We start from the raw sequence: 17,112 nt of genomic DNA, 5'->3' as shown, positions 1-17,112 counted from the left end.
AATGCATTTCCCAACCTTGCATCTCAGTCACATGTCTGGTAGCTGCTAGACAATTTGCTAAATATAGATGCAAAATTTCCAGGACCAGGAGGGAAAAAAAACAACAGTTTTGTGCAGAAACACCACTGCCAACACTCTTACCAGAAGCAGTTAAGTCACTGGTTAGAACTTAAGAGATGATGTACCTTTGAAAATATAGGTTTCAGAGTAGCAGCCGTGTTAATCTGTATCCGCAAAAAGAACAGGAGTACTTGTAGCATCTTAGAGACTAACAAATGTATTTGAGCATAAGCTTTCGTGGGCTACAGCCCATTTCATCGGATGCATGCAGTGGAAAATACAGTAGGGGTGTGTGTGTGTGTGTGTGTGTGTGTATATATATACACACACACACACAGAGAGAACATGAAACAATGGGTATTCCCATACACATTCTAACCAGAGTGATCAGTTAAGATGAGCTATTACCAGCAAGAGAGGGGAAAAAAAAAAAAACTTTGTAGTGGTAATCAAAATGGTCCATTTGCAGCAGTTGATAAGAAGGTATGAGGAACAGTGGAGGGGGGGGGAATAAACATGGGGAAATATACCTCTACCCCAATATAATGCTGTCCTCGGGAGCCAAAAAATCTTATCGCGTTATAGGTGAAGCCACATTATATTGAACTTGCTTTGATCCACCGAAGTGCGCAGCCCCGCCCCCCCGGAGCACTGCTTTACCGCGTTATATCCAAATCTGTGTTTTATCGGGTCGTGTTACATCGAGGTAGAGGTGTAGTAACACAAAGCAAAACTAGATAGATACACAAAGTAAAACTATTTCCACATGTTTATTCCCCCCTTACCACTGTTTCTCAAACCTTCTTGTCAACTGCTGCAAATGGACCATTTTGATTACCACTGTAAAAAGTTCTCTCTCCTCTGCTGGTAATGGCTCACCTTAACTGATAACTCTCCTTAGAGTGTGTATGGTAATACCCATTGTCTCATGTTCTCTGTGTATATATACACACACATCTTACTGTATTTTCCACTGCATGCATCCGATGAAGTGCGCTGTAGCCCATGAAAGCGTATGCTCAAATAAATTTGTTAGTCTCTAAGGTGCCATAAGTACTCCTGTTCTTTGAAAATATAGTCATTAAGTAAAACATATACAAGGCCATGTATACAGTACCAACGGTGATTCATGCAAGTTACCGTTGGCATACAGCTCCCAAAATCTGTACATCATTTGGGCACATGCATGCATGGTTCCTTGCGCTGGTGCTGCATGTACTCACCAGCAGTGTTTGACAGTATGTAAAGTGCAGCACACCATGCGTAGGTATCAGTATGCCTTTTGGGAAACACTTGCGATGCATTGTGGGATAGAAATGACTCATCTAGAGCTCTCTGGGAGCTAAGGGTCAATTTCTCAGCATGCAATTTTTCCATCTCATAATGTCATCCATATCCCATAATTTTGTGCCTTTTTAAAAAACAAATTCCACAAACCCACGTGGCAATTTTGAGTCCATCATCTCTGACAAAAGCATCAAGTCCACAGGGCTCTGCATTATTCCCATAAATATTACAAATTTAGGATGCGTGATTCTCCTTTATTTGCAGACCCACAGGAAGTGCTGTAACAATGGGGGACATGGATATTTCGTCAAGGACAGTTTGCTGAGGAACATAAAAATAATTCAAGACTGTTGGCAGCATTCATGGGGCAGCTACAGATGGGTCAAGACTGGCTTCTGGGCCCAAGAAACGGGCGTTGACTGGTAGGATCACATTGTGATGCAGGTCTGGGACAACGAGCAATGGACACAGGACTTTTGGATGGCCACATTCCTAGATCTGTGTGCCAAGCTCACTCCACCCCTCCGGCATGGGGACACCAGCATGAGAGTTGTTTTGATTGTGGAGAAGTAAGTGGTGATCACACACTGGAAATTTGTAATGCTGTATCGCTACCTGTCAGCAGGAAATCACTTTGGAATTGGAAAATCCACACTGGCAGGCATTGTCATGCAAGCATTAGGGCCATTCATCTCATGCTACATAGGACTGTGAGCCTTGGCAATGTTCAGGAAATAATGGATGGATCTGCAGCAATAGGATTCCCAAACCGCAGTGAGGCAACAGACAACATGCATATAGAATCACACTAACATAGAGCTGAAAGGGACCTTGAGAAGTCATTAAGTCTCGACCCCTGCAATCTGGCATGACCAAGTAAACCTATACCATCCCTGACAGGTGTTAGTCTAAATTGTTTTTAAAAACCTTTAACAATAGGAATCCTGCAACCTCCCTTGGAAGCCTATTTCAGGTTTAGCTACCCTTGGAGTTAGAACATTCTTCCTAATATCTAACCTAAATCTCCCTTGCTGCAGATTAAACCCATTACTTCTTGACCAGCCTTCCGTGGACATGAAGAACAATTGATCAATGTCCTCTTTGTAACAGGCCTTAACATATTTAAAGGCTTATCTGCTCCTGATTCAAGTCTTCTTTTCTCAAGACTTCAGGCAATGTGTGATCCACTAAAACCCCCAGATCCTTTTCAGGAGAGACTACCACCTAGCCAATTATTCTCCATTTTGTAGTTATGCAGCTGACTTTTCCTTCCTAAGTGAAGTACTTTGCACTTGTCTTTATTCAACGTCATATTGATTTCAGACCAACTCTCCAATTTATCAAGGTCATTTTGGCACCAGTGCACCTTGTCACAGAATACATCAGAAGAAAAGGCTACTTTTCTATGGTTATGCAAGCACTGGTGGATTATCAGGGACACTTCACCGACATTGTGGGCTGATCAGGGAACATCCACGAGTCTCACATCTTTAAGAATGTAGGATTTTTCAGAAAGCTGCTAACAGGGACATGCTTTCCCAACTAGTGGATTACCACTAATGACACTGAAACGCCAATAGTGATGCTGTGGGACCCAACCTATTCTCTGCTCCTCTGGCTCATGAAGCCATACATCGGCCACCTCAAAAGCACAAAGGAGGGATTCAACTACCAGCTCAGCAAAACGACCGTTGAATGTGCTTTTGATAGACTAAAGGATGCTGGTGGTGTTTACCTACTAGACTGGAGCTCAGTTAAAAAATAACCTAATGGTTAGAGCCATCTGTTGGGTCCCGCATAATATCTGTGAGGCAAGGGGGAGAGGAAAGCTGATGCTATGGTCGAAGTAGAGCAGCTGTCTGCTGGGTTCAAACAGCCAGAGCCAAGGGCTATGACAAGAGCCCCCCATGGAGCTATGTGGTTGAGAGAGGCATCAGAAGAGCATTTTAATTGTCAGCCACAATTGTGTTCTGTGCTGGAGTCTTCTCTGGGCCTGGAGCGCTGCTAAGAACTGTGTAGTGTTTGCTGTACATTTATAAATATGAATCTTCTTCTAAAGTTAGGAATTATGTGGTGCTTGGATTACATTTAAAAGTACCGTTTGCTCTGACTCCCACTGTGTATTCTGCAATATTTGCTGTGAACTAATAAAGAATTTGATTTTCCAAAAATAGAACTTTATTGAGCAGGAAAAAGTAACGTGCAAAAAAAACACAGGCAATGTTACACACATTTTTAACATAACAGGGGAAAACTTAAATGAAGTAAACATTTATGTCCATTTGAGTAAACAAATGTCATCTCTTGTGGCCATACATACACTGACCCGTGAGAACCACAGTTGGTGTATGTGAAGCTGTGAATTTCCTTGCTGCCCCTCCTCCCCAAGCATGGAGTGACGGGGTAATGATATGCCCCAGGTTGCCATGTGATATGTTGGGGGTACAGGGAGTGGTAACCATGCTCTAGAAAAGATTGCAAGTGCAGGAATTTTGTAGGTGTGGGTCAATAAGGCTCTACAGCCTTTGGGTTCATCCTGGTACATTTCACACTCGTCTTGCTGGGATTTCTGAGGTCTTTTTCCTGTCCTCTTTCTCCATGCTGTTGGCCGTATTGGCCCTCCAAGCCCTTTGATCAAGAACCAATGCAGCACTGTCTTGCAGGATCTCACAGAATGCGTCCGCACTCATCCTCTTTTTTTCTCCTTCTCATCAGAGTCTGGCATGCTGTGAGCATGGAGGGGGCATCCCTCAAGGCTGGGACACCAGAAGCTGCTGATAAAAACAGATAGATGTAACATTGGATTTACAGTCACAACAGAAAGGAAAGAAGTTTCAAAATTCCCTCCCCTTATTCCAAGAAATATTTTTTAAAAGAAATGCTTATATACACTTTGCCTTTGGAGCACTTCAGCACAACATCACTCTCCAGCCCCAGCTGGAGTATGGAGTAAGTATGGGCTGCTGGGAAGAGGCAGGGATATGGAATCTGTTGCATGAAGCTATAAAATTTCTCTCTACACTTCATGGGTACGGACATCAGGTAATATCACTGAATACTGGCACCGTCTTCTAGAGGGAGAAGTGATTTTAGCTGATCTCATTTCTGAGCATCACTAAGGCACAGAGAACACAGCTGCTACTGGCAAACAAAGCTGCCTGGGCCCACAGGCCACTAGCCCATTCACTGCAAGAGTGCTAGCCAAACTCATCGCAGAATGGAATGTGAAAAACCTCCTACTATGGAGAAAAAAATCAGGCTGCTATCCCTAGAAACCTTTGAGAAAGGATTGCAAAGTATCATCATTAAATTTTCACAGAGATCTCTCAGGAGGATACAAGGGAAATCCCAATGCACATAATCAAAGTGTTCTGTGGGCCCCCACCTCCCAACTAAACCAGACAACAAAAAGCAGGTGCCAACTCTATCTCTGTACCCCTACCTCATCTTCCACAAGTAGTACAATGACAAGTCCTATACCTGTGTCTTGTTAACTTGGAGATGGGCCAGGCACCATCTTTAAATATAAAGATTGTAAGAAAAAGTGCATGCACACACTTACCTTCCCCTTTATCAGGCTCATCTGTGCTTGCCTGGTTGAACCGACTAAATCGTGACAAAGTCTCAAACAGGTCCTGTCTTGGGGTATGGCAGGATTCCCCTACCACATCTGCCCCTTCCTTCTCACTGTTCGCAGCAGGGGTTTCTGTCTCAGGCTCCTCCAAGGTATCCACAGTGCTCTACGGATCTCCACCAGGCATGGCATACACTTCTGTGTACAAATGGCAGGTCTGTGGCAAAGAACCAGATCTATTTTTGCACTCCCTAGTCTTGTGTAAGGCCTGGAGAAGTTCCTTCGCTTTCACACAGCATTGCTGCTGATCCCCTGTCATACCCCTTTGTCTGTGTCCCCCATGCAGTCTGCTCATAGATGTCCATGTTTTTACTTCTGGTCTGTAGCTGTGCTTGCACAGCATTGTCTCCCCACGGGCCCAATAGATCCAATAATTCCCTGTCTACTCCAAGCAAGAACATATCCAGTACTTGTCTGCATGCATGAAGCTGGCATGATCAGTTGGGCAGTTGCACAAAACAAAGGTGAGCTGCTAGGTGCGCTCACCAAGGTGGGTAATCAGGAAGGGGCATTTCAGACACACACGAAGGAGAACGGGACTGGCTTCTGGTCTCTGTGGCTTCTGAGCAGTGGAGTTTACAATTACGACCAGAGCAGTCACTGTCACAGGGAATGGAGCGGTGTGGGACAAGCTGCTGGAGGACTGCTATGGTTGACACAGGTTATGCAGTGTCTACACTTGCACTATATTAACCTCAGTTGGTCAACCATGTCTCTACGCTGCAAATTCGAGGGGGTGGTTTAATCTACTCTATCACTGTACTGGGGCATTTACTCTGACAGAGGAAAATTCGAGTGTCGTGCAGTCGGTAGCTTGTGATGAGGTATGTAATCTTCTATATTAGTAGTACCAAAACTGCAACACACAGAGCAGCATTAACAACCTGTTAACCATCTAGAGGACATTGCTAATTCATATATAAATTCACAATTTCTAGTCATGTGGCAGGAAAATAAGTTCTAAGAAAATGATTCAAGTGGTAAGTTTGGCCTCAATCTGTAGTTATAGGAAGTGCTTTACTAAGCCTCCAGAGCCACATTTTAGTCATTAAATATATTTTCTGTTATAAGCCCTCCAATAAACTTGGATAAATAATTCTAGTAATGCGATCATACTAGCTGAACAGGTTCAGGGAGCATAGTGGGTTAGTTAATACACTCAGGCCTGATCCAGTAAGGTGCTCAGTGCAATACTTTGCAAAGCTGGGACATAAACCATTAGTTTTTTGAACACGTAGGTAGAAATTGCTATTAAGCCACAAGCAAAATGAGTTTAGCCATCGAATTCAAGTACACTGTGGACACTTACATCACAAGACCACCACACTGGCCAACACAATGAGCAGCCTCTGCTCAAGCCAATCTTAAATCTAATAATCAGGACAGGATGGAGGTGTTCCGGAAATTAACTGTGAGGCCTGTACCATGCCTAGTTTTACCCAGTGCTACTCATCCCTCATTTCATTGGGCACTAAATTCACACAAAATATGTAAAAGACTATAGAATTTTAAAAGACAAATGATTCTATAAAACGATAAATTAGAAGGAAATATATCTCTCAACTTTCATAATTATAGGCTACTGTTCCAGGACAATTAAATGTAGAAACACTGAAGCTATGTACCATAGTGAAATCATTCAATAGTTTCAAAGCAGAGACAATTTCTCAAAAAAAAAAATCCCACAAACTGTAAGGTGAGATCAGACATTACTCCGGAGGGAATTCTGTGCCTAAAAATTCTACAAAACTCTGCATATTTTATTTGTTAATAAAACAATGTGGAGGCTCCAGCATGGCAGTGGGGAGCACAGGCCACTGGCTGCACAGAGATGGGAGATCACTCTGCAGCTATCCCCAACCTGCCAGAAACACGGACTTGGCAGTGACGCTGCACTCAACCATGACACAATGCAGGACTTTCCCCAGGAACACTCTAGGGCCCTGCCCCTCCATGCCAAGAGTACCAAAGGAGAGAGCGACAGAGCCTCGTACACCCAGCCCTGGTTCCCGATCCGGATGTGGGGCAAACAGGCTCAGCCTGGCATGATCCAAGTGTGAAGAGGCTTAGTGTGGGGGGATCCAGGTGTGGGGTGAGAGGGTTCTGTGTGGGGCAATCTGGGTGCAGGCAGCTCAGTAGCGAGTCCAGGTGTAGGGGGGTCTGGATGCACAGGGGCTTGTTGGGGAGTTCCGTGTACAGAGGGAAATGGGACTCTGAAGGGGGATCCAGATGAAGGTGGTTGGGACTCAGCCAGGGAGAGGTGGGGTGAGGGGGATAAGGCTTGGCAGGGGGGTCAGTGTGGGAGGCTCAGTGGAGGAGTGGGGCTTGGTGGAGTGGAAGTCCAGGTGAGGGGGCTCATCAGGGTGGTCCAGGTGCAGGGACTGGGGCTCGTAAGGTGAGGGTTCAAGTGCAGGGGGGCTCAGCAGGGGCTGGTCTGCGTGTAGGGGTGGAGGTCCAGATGCAGGGGAGAGGGACTCAGATTGGGGGTTCGAGTGGGGTGGGGGCTCTAAGAGGTTGGTCTTGGTATTGAGGGGTCTGGATGCAAGGGGATTGGACAGATGGGGGAGCAGATCCCCACAGTGACTCCTTCTTCCACAACAATGGGGGCAGAACTTCCTGCTGCCAGGAGGAGAGGTTCCTGAGGGTGGGTCTGACCCAGCCCTGGCCACTCCTTGCAGGAAAAGAAGTCATCCTGTCCTCCCCTGCCTCCAGCCCAGCTGTGACTAGCAGCTGAGTCTGGCACAAGGTAGGAGCCACCAGCCAGGACATCCTCAGCCCCGCTCACTCACCCCCTCCCCCATAGTGATTTACCTTTCCGCTGGCTGCTCCAGGCATCCAAAACAATATTCCCACACTGCTGGGGCAGGATGTGTGACCACTCTTGCATCTTCCCTTTGCTTCCCCATCAGAAGTCATTTTTCTGCAGGGAAGCCAATTAATCTTCAGGGGACATGAATTCTGCACGCATGCAGAGGCACAATATTCCCTCAGGAGTACAACATGAAATCTCTGTCCTGTTTGCAAAATGGATTTTTAACAATGAAGGATTGTGAACAGGTCTATGAAATGCTTTTAAGAGATTGCAAGTCATTGAATGACCAGTCCAACATATAAGGCTCTGGGTTGACTGTAGGTCAGCACAAAAAGGACCAGGAACTATATACACAACTCCAAATGAGGAACAAAATATGGACCTATTTCACACTGTGAATATACATAGAGCAAAAACATTGTTCTTCTGCTCTTTTTTTGCTGAAATACACAAATTGAAATACTTATATTCATACTTACATAGGACAGTAAAAAAACTGTGCACTTTATTAAAACAACATGACATGGTTTATTAAATTTGTACAAGAGTATCTTCAAAGATTGAAACTTCAGAGAAAGCAATCATTTGCTAAATGTAAGCTTTAAAGGTAAAACAAGCATAAAAATGTCAAGGTATTTGCTTAAAATCACAAAACTCTCTCTTACTACAGTAACATAATCCACCTCAAATTCAAGTCTTTAGAACTGCTCTCCATGCGCTGCTATAGGACAAAAATCACCAATTCCTGTTATCCAAGCAATCAAGACCCAATTAAATCTACTTAGCACTGCCCAGATTAGCCTGTTTTCTCCAACAGTCATGTAACCTCTCCCATTAGATAAATATCTACAAATTCAGTTGAGAATTATTTCTGGCTAATTCATAGTTTATATTAAATTGTGATCTCCCCTAAGAACGAGCAAGAACAAGAAGATATTTCACAAAAACCCACTTTGAAACTACACTAAATGTAGAGAATATCAAATAAATATTTTAATGTATAGCATTTGAATATCACCAGGGATGAGGAGAGAGAGGGATGAGGGAAAGTATTATATGATGGGATGGCCACTGGATGCCAAGCTCTAACTCCATTGGAAATGTTCATGAACAGCTAGGTACAAGCTAAAACCTTTTTATGGCATTGACCAGGTTTTGCACAAATCAGTTGAATTTGTGCAATAATCCATACACAACATAATCCAGATTGCCAGTGAAAAACTCAATGTAGCAGCATTAAGGAGTAGGTATTATTTCCAAAAGACAAAATTTCCAGTGCTGAGTCCCAACTAAGCACTTTGTTTACAAATGTTAAGTAATGTGTTCCACAAGATTATTAAATATATATACCACACACACTTTAAAAGCCATTAAGAAAACTAAAAATAAAAGTATGTCTTGATCAGATAATTCTGGGGTAAATTTCCTTTGGCCACCCATCCAGCACTAGATGAACTGTTGCTCTATTTGTGACAAATAGTTAGCAGTCTCTAGAAGCTTCATAAAAGCAAACAAGACCAACAGCTACTGGCTGCATTCCACATGCAAAATTCATTGCATTAACAAGTCAGACTGGAAGAAAATGACACCAGTGTTTATGAAGCATGTCTTGCCTGGTCAGCTCTCTCTTGAGCTGAAAGGTGGTGTCCATGACTGCAATGCAAAACACCTTGTGGGAAGTCCCATATTTAGCTTAATATTTTCTGGGTACATCAGAAAGTGTTTGTATCAGCAGTTCTTCCAAAGTCCCAATTCCCTACCAAAACAATGCAGACACAAAAAGGATGTGCTAAGACCTGACCACTCCAAGTGACATCACTTTAACCATTTATTCTTTTGAAGCTAAGTTGTTGCAACTTAGTACATGGGCATCCTAAAAATCAATTTAGACCTGTCTTATGTCAGTTCAGTTTGTTCCTATCAATTTAATGTTAAGCTAGTAAGTATGTCCACTTTGGAGTTTGCACCAGTTTAGTGAAACTAATGCAAGTCTGAGTGCTGACAAGCACAAAGATTTTCAGCTACAAAATGCTAACAAATACCCTTACACACATTGCTAATGCACCAATTATGAGAGGTATGAAAGAGCTACATGCTTCAAAGCTTTAGTACCTTCCTAACCTGGTACAGAATTACAACTAATCTCCAGTCAAGACTATCGCTAACTACCTTCAATATGACCACAGAGTTGTTGTACAACACAGAGCAAGGCTTTGCTGATTGTATTATTTAAACACCAGGTGTTTTTAAAAAGTATTGTTGAATTTAACTACTGTTGAACTCCCACAGGAAAACAATGTAGAGAACAAAATGATTCACAGTCAACTTTGGCATTTTGGGTAGTACAGCATGTCCTTAAAAGAAAAGCAGCATGCAGCCAAAGATGATTCTGTACAACACAAAAGGTAACAAGACAACCAATTGCTGCACAGCAACTAGCTAAACTTCACTAGTGTAGAGTCAAACCCAAACTTCTTCCATTTGTGCTTTGTTACCATAATTTATACTGGTCATTACCAACATGTTTTAAGAAAACCATAAATATTTACTTTCATCTTAAACACTTATTCTCATCTCGTGCATTAAGCGTTCATACTCCTTGGAAGAGAATTTTAGGGCCGAAAGACCAAATGCCAGTCTCTTGTGCAGGTGCTATTGTGTTCACAATTTATTGTATCTGCATTTTAGCACCCAGAAGTAGCTGTGCACACAAATCCCACCATATAGATAGAGCTAAGCACCTGATTTTGCAGACAAAAATCCACACAGGCTGAGTTCCATTTAAAAATCAAAAGCATGAATCAAATTCAGTTTGCATTTCCCAACGGATTGTCACAGGCTTGATCACAAACAGAAGTCACTCTCAACAGTGGAGCATCTGAGTTTTTTCCCTCCCCACTCTGTTTCCAGATGCCTCTGTTTTTTCAGTATGCATTTGCAAAGAATTTCCCTGCCAACAACTGATTCTGCACAGCTACTCCTACTATATCCATTCATGAAAGAGCACTCTTTCAATTTAGACCAGGATGTACTTAAATTCGCTTAGCAACGGTGGCATGTACTATTATAAAGACAACAGATACAACGTGAAATATTAACAGGAACCAAGAAGCCTAAAAAAACATTTATTTTGACTTTTTTAAATGTGCTTTAGCTTGTGTGGCTGAAAATAATATATGCTTTGAATATATAAAACCTAAAAATAATGCAAAAGAGAACAACGCAATTTCTTTTTAAAATCACAGAAAGCAGTAGAGTGCTGAAACAATACAACAATCGTTCATACAGTATTCATAATTACTTTATTACACCATGAAAGGGTAATCAGAATTAAAATGATCCAATAACCTGGGGTGCTCGCTCTTAACTCCTTTACATCATTAACTATAAACATAGGCTGGCTGAGTATGCCAGCTCTAATTACAATATTCTAATATTAAACATCCAGTTTGAGACATTCCTCCTCATACATACAGTCAAACACACACACCAAAGATTATCTAAAGCATTCAATTATTCAGTGGGAACTGCTGTATAAAAATCTATTCCCTACTCTACCCTCCAAGGAATAGCTTTATTATCAGGAAAGGGAAATCTGATTTTTGGCTCCTTTGTTAGATTTCAACAGGAAATGGAGCAAATCCAGTGTATGTTTTGACTGCTTGTAAAAGTAAATTCTGCAGGGAATTGTTACTACATCAGAGTTAAGGAAAAGCGTTTTTTTTGTTTGTTTTTTGTGCTTTTTTTAAAATGCTTGAGGTTTGTAGCCTGTTGCAATTTGGCTCAATCACTTTTATACTGTAATACTTCTATACCGTAATACAACCACCTGCTGCGGAAACTCTTAGTCATCAGACTAAAACCAAAAATCTTCACACTGTGGATAAATACAAATAAAGGAGTTCTCAGGTCCAACATGCGCTTGAAGGGAATATCTACTCTCTGCTGGGTTTCTACACTTTTCAAAGTGACAGTACCTATGAAAAAAGATGAGCTGACAACAACAAAGAAGCTGTGAACTTTCTCAGGGTCAAAGGAAGTAACATGCTGGTCCTATTTTAAGTAAATATATAATTTTCCTAGAACTGATTAGGGAGGTTTCAGTCCCCTAATCTAATCAGGAACAAAAGAATCCACAGCCATAACTTCAATACCAGATGTAGTAACCTTTGGCTGCTATCATTTTACCAGCTAGATGAATCATGGGAGAGACAATAAAGTTTAATTTAGTGGCTAAAACACACCCCTCAAACCCAAGGCCAAAACCTTCCACACAAGAGGGAAAAAAATATCACTTATTTGGTGTTATAAACTCTAACAATGCCTTCATTTTTAACATTCTTGCAGAGTATTCAATTTTCCAGATGTCAGGTGCCGCTATATAACATGTAATATTTATGAAAAACTACAACTTTACTTCTCAAGAGTATTCTGATCTTGACAAAAAAAGGTGTCTGTTTTACACTATGCCAAACTAGGGCTGTCTTTTTGTTGTTTTAGTAAAGGATATAAATCTGTAACAGACGAATTTAAAACAAAGCTCTGCATTACTAGGTGGAAATGCTGCAACAGACCTAGAGTAGGATTAGTTAGTTTTGAAAAATTGTGTTTCCCTTGCCTGTTACATAGCATAGTAGACCTTATCTTACTTTTGAAAAAGGAACATGAAAATCTGAAGCTATCTAACTATTAAAACAGTTCAGGTTTGCTGTGTAGAACTTTAGATTGTTGCCTCTGAATTATATCCATTTTCACAGAAGAGTTTAATCGCACTGAATCATTCCTCTGAAATTTGCACTGTTATTTCCCCCTTGAGGAACTGTGCCGTCACATTGCTAATGCAAAATTTACAGCCCTCATTTCCCCCGTGCTTTTGCTAACAGTAGGAACAGCCAGCATTCTAACCCTGCTGTCATATGAGAAATGTATAGTTATAATAAACAAAATTCACACATCACAGTCAAATATTATTTATCCCAGTAACCAAATGTTTGTGCAATCACCAGGACTTTTTGTTGGCAGAGCTGCATGAAAGAAGCCCAGCTTGTTTTAATCATTTACATTTTTCAACATTACTTGTTCTTGCTTTGCATTCAAGGGTCAAAACTCAAACTGCTACCTCAGGCAGACTTGGGAACAAATACTAATTGTTGGGAGCTCTTTCAGTGAGAACTTAACATTTACTATCATTCAACCTCTGTTACAAAAGGATTCACTGATAAATTTCAAAGAGACATAAAAGGGCAAAGATAAATGAGATCCAGTTCACATTACTGTTTGTACATCACATATGAGTCCAACAGTTTTCCTGACTAGCACCAATATTTGCCTTAAGATCCATGTTATAAAACAGTGTTGCATGTTTCATAAACATCAGGAAATACTAGAATGTTTGTCTATAGGCTAGTGTGGCTTGCAGAGTTCTTGGGGGCAGGGGGATAGGGTGTCTCATCCATGCTGGCCAGGGAACAATATTAGAACCTCAAAACATGGTTATTCCACTGTGGCATGGTTGCAGTCTTAGTGAGATACCAGATCAGACACTACAGCAATATATATACATACACACTCACTTTATATGTAATTTTGAATATGTATATTCCTAGAAAGACTTTCAAACAAGCAATATTTGGTGTTTCAGAAGCAGGAAGAAAACCTGTTGAAGAACTGACAATTTTTAAGAAAGGATAAATTAACTTGAGAAAGATGGTTGTGTTTTTTCTAAGAGGGAGGGGTTGGAAAGTAGGTTTTCTAGAGTATAAACTAAACAAGAATGCAGCCATTCAGGGTTTAGGAAATATAAGCACAAGTTCTTATTGAGAATGGATAACTTCACAACACAAGGGCACCTTAAGTGCCTTGAACATCTTGTTACCAAGCTATCAGATTCTTTTGAACTAATATTTAATGAAGAGCAGTTTACCATGTAAGGGACTATTTAAAAATTTGTCAGAGCTCAAAGTAAGTTATGGACTTAGAACACTGCCGCTTCTATCACCCATTTTGAAGTTAGTAGATAACTTGATAGGTCAGGAGCAAATAATGCTTTTTACAGTGTTCATATCTGTATCTGGAGGCTTTTGACAAATCCTTCATCAAACATGCAGGCCACATTTTATTTTTTAAAACAGATCAATATATTTTATTGCTTGTATGGAATATTGGTGAAAATAACGGACCCTGGTTCAACCTCTGGTTACCTGGGATATTTACATATCAGAGCTGAAAATTAAATAACCATGGCCCTACATAGGGCTTTATATCCCAGGTATGACAAGTTTCACTAATTTTACTTCTTATAACTTCTGTGCAACTATCCATTTTCCGGCTTCATTGTCTTAAGGGTACATCTTCACTGAAGGTCTACAATACTATATCTAAGTTACTGTGTCATCCCTGGTACTGTTCTCACCTACGAGATTGGGACTTCTAGGGAGCATATTCCGAGGTCCATTTGCTGCAGTAAGTTGAGACACACTGATTCTTTCCCAGTGATTTGTGGGAGAACTTGTATTTCCTTCTGGGCCCACAGAGGGAACTGGTGAACTATGAGCATTCAGATAATGTAGCCAGCCTCCTCGCAGAGTAGGCAGGTTACCAGCCTATTGAAAACCTCATTGGACATTTTGCCTATAGCCCAGGGGTTCTCAAACTGGGGGTTGGGACCCCACAGAGGGTCGTGAGGTTATTACCTGGGGGGTTGCGAGCTGTCAACCTCCACTCTAAACCCCATTTTGCCTCTAGCATTTATAATGGTGTTAAATATATGAAAAAGTGTTTTTAATTAGTAAGGGGGAGGGAGGTCACACTCAGAGGCTTGCTATGTGAAAGGGGTCACCAGTAAAAAAGTTTTAAAGCCACTGCTATAGCCTCAGATGAGCCCCCTGTGGAACTGCAATTTGGTTAGCTCTATCTTAGCAGCTGCCTCCCAGGAATAAAGGCCTGGTTGGTGTCCCAACAGTGGGTCAATTCCACCTGTACCCTCCTCTTTCTGCTTAAAAGGCTCAATGTGCAAAGTTCTCAGATCCTCTACTAACTTCCCTTTAGGAAATACAAATATTTCCCCTTAGAGAAATATTCCAAATACAAGCTCCCAAGTTGATTTTTATCCATTTTGTCCAGTGATTAACCAGCTCATTTTCCTCCTTCCTTCCTGTATTTTCCCTAACCCAAAATAAACAGAAAATAATGAATTGTAAACTTGTACTTTGCTCTGTCACTTTTGAATCTGCTAGGGTTCGTTCAGCAAGTGTTTGGAGTGCGCACCTCAGTTTGCTGATACTGGGTGCAACTCCTGCAGCAACTACACCACTGTGGCATTTTGGGGACTACCCAGACCAGTAAGGGGTCCTGTCACCACCTGCCCTGTAAATCTTAGTGGCCTTTGTGTTGTGCATGTATGGTTCAATTCCCCAGTAGCCAGCCTACAAGCACCAGGTCTCACCCTGACTCTTGCAAGCTAGTTACTCCTTACAGGGTGACACCAATGGCCCTTCCAGTCCCAAGTTTCTTCAAATAAGTCCTCCCCGAGTTCTTAATTACCAGAGACTTGGACCATTTTCCTCTGGTTCATCAACTGCAAAGATGTGAAATCCACTCCTGAGTTATCAGCCTACTTTGGCCCCCACCCTCCATAGTTTACACACCAGAGACCTGATTGCAGGGGGGGGGGGGGAGTTTCTTTACTAGAAAAATCAGATTCAAAAATAAAATAGTAAGGGAAATAAAAAAAATATACAGGTTACAGAGAAACCCAAAAACGCAGCCTCAGGTTTTATGCTCTCTTATTAGATAAAAATCCCTTTTCTAAGGCAAGTTATCTATTGCTTTAAGTCAATTTCTCAGCATATCCCTGAGCTACAGGAGAGGGATTGAGCCTTCACAGATAGCCTCCAATTATGAGGCTGTCCCTCAATGTCTAGATCTAAAAAGCTTAAATCAGTCCCAAACCTGTTTTTAAAAGGGCTCCCCACCCCACCCCCAGTCCATGGTGACTTATGTTTATTCAGAGTGGGGAAATTCCCTCTTGATTTGATAGCCAGGGACGTCTCAATGTCTTTCCATTAACTCTATTGGTCCATCACTGTATTCTCCTGAGCAGGATGGTGGATCATTACTTGAAGTTGGTTTCACGTGAACACCTGGCTGGAGTTGCCTGTTCTCGCTAACTACTCAACACCCTGGTGTGAGGTGTAGTTGTAGTAGAGATTATGAACACAGTTTTCTACATACACAGACATATAGATTCATAACCACAGTCTATATACATCTTATGATGGCAATCAAGTTCAGAACATCACAAGGGTTCATAAAAGACAATATATTTTTATAGTACAGTAGTACAGTATACGATCAGTTGCTTTAACTGCTTGTTTGGGGGGGGGTTCAATCTTTTGTCCTCCACTTGAGGTATCTGGACCATCACTGTCACATAGGCCATCTGAACAGGGTTTACAACACCAAACACTGGTGAGAAGATTGCGTGTGTGAACAGGAGGGAAATTAGGAACACCACATGAGTAAAAGCCCTTCGTATTTTGATGAACATTCATTATTTCTCCAAAATGTTAATGGACCCAGCCTCACTACACATTCAGCCCTACCACCTGCATATTTTTCACTCTATTTGCTATCAGTTAATCGGGTCTGAGATAAAGGCACTACATTAGATGTATGTATAAACAGATTTCACACATTTGCTTTTACTGACTGTTCTTCCTGCTTCCGATTCAGCCTACATACTATTATCACCACAAACTGCTCTCAGTTCCAGGAACATTCTGCCAAATATAAGAACTAATGTGTGCTCTGACCAACCAAAGAAAGAGGGTCTATACTAAAAAGTTAGGTCAACCCAGCTATATTGCTCAGGGTTGTGAAAAATCCACATCCCTAATAGCACAGTTAAACCAACTTAACTCCAAGTGTAGACAGCATTTGATTGATATAAGAATACTTCTGTAGATTTAGCTACTACCTCTCAAGGGAGGTGGATTACCTAATATCAGCGGGAAAACTCCTCCCATCGACATAGGTAATACCTACACGGGAGTGCTACAGCGACAGGGCTGCAGCTGTGCCACTGTAGCATTTCAAATGTAGACAAGCCCTTAGTAAAAAACACACTGGGTTCACTGAAGAAGCAATGCATTGTCTGTGAGAGGCAACATATTTAAGGCATGATTGACAAACCTCATGTCCTTGTTGTATTGCCCCATTTAGAATTTACTAAAAGAACCTAAGCAAGTAATTTAACAGTAGACAGAGATGATGTTTCTACACACAAGATCATGCTACACCTAAATCTACGCAATCACTT

General features: G+C 41.6%; 1 protein-coding gene and 1 long non-coding RNA gene across 5 annotated transcripts in view; one reads left to right on the top strand and one right to left on the bottom strand.

Moving 5' to 3' along the window:
• The window catches only part of RERE (arginine-glutamic acid dipeptide repeats), a 402,767-nt gene that overhangs the window by 301,065 nt on the left and 84,590 nt on the right, over positions 1–17,112 (bottom strand). The window lies entirely within an intron of this gene.
• LOC115637100 lies at positions 809–16,473 on the top strand. Its single transcript, XR_003997160.1, has 3 exons — positions 809–999; positions 3,846–3,851; positions 16,463–16,473. It is a non-coding gene; the product is annotated as an uncharacterized LOC115637100 (long non-coding RNA).

This window comes from Gopherus evgoodei, chromosome 18, assembly GCF_007399415.2.
Source record: "Gopherus evgoodei ecotype Sinaloan lineage chromosome 18, rGopEvg1_v1.p, whole genome shotgun sequence".
NCBI classification, from domain to species: domain Eukaryota; kingdom Metazoa; phylum Chordata; order Testudines; family Testudinidae; genus Gopherus; species Gopherus evgoodei.
This window is presented reverse-complemented; position numbering and strand designations above follow the sequence as displayed.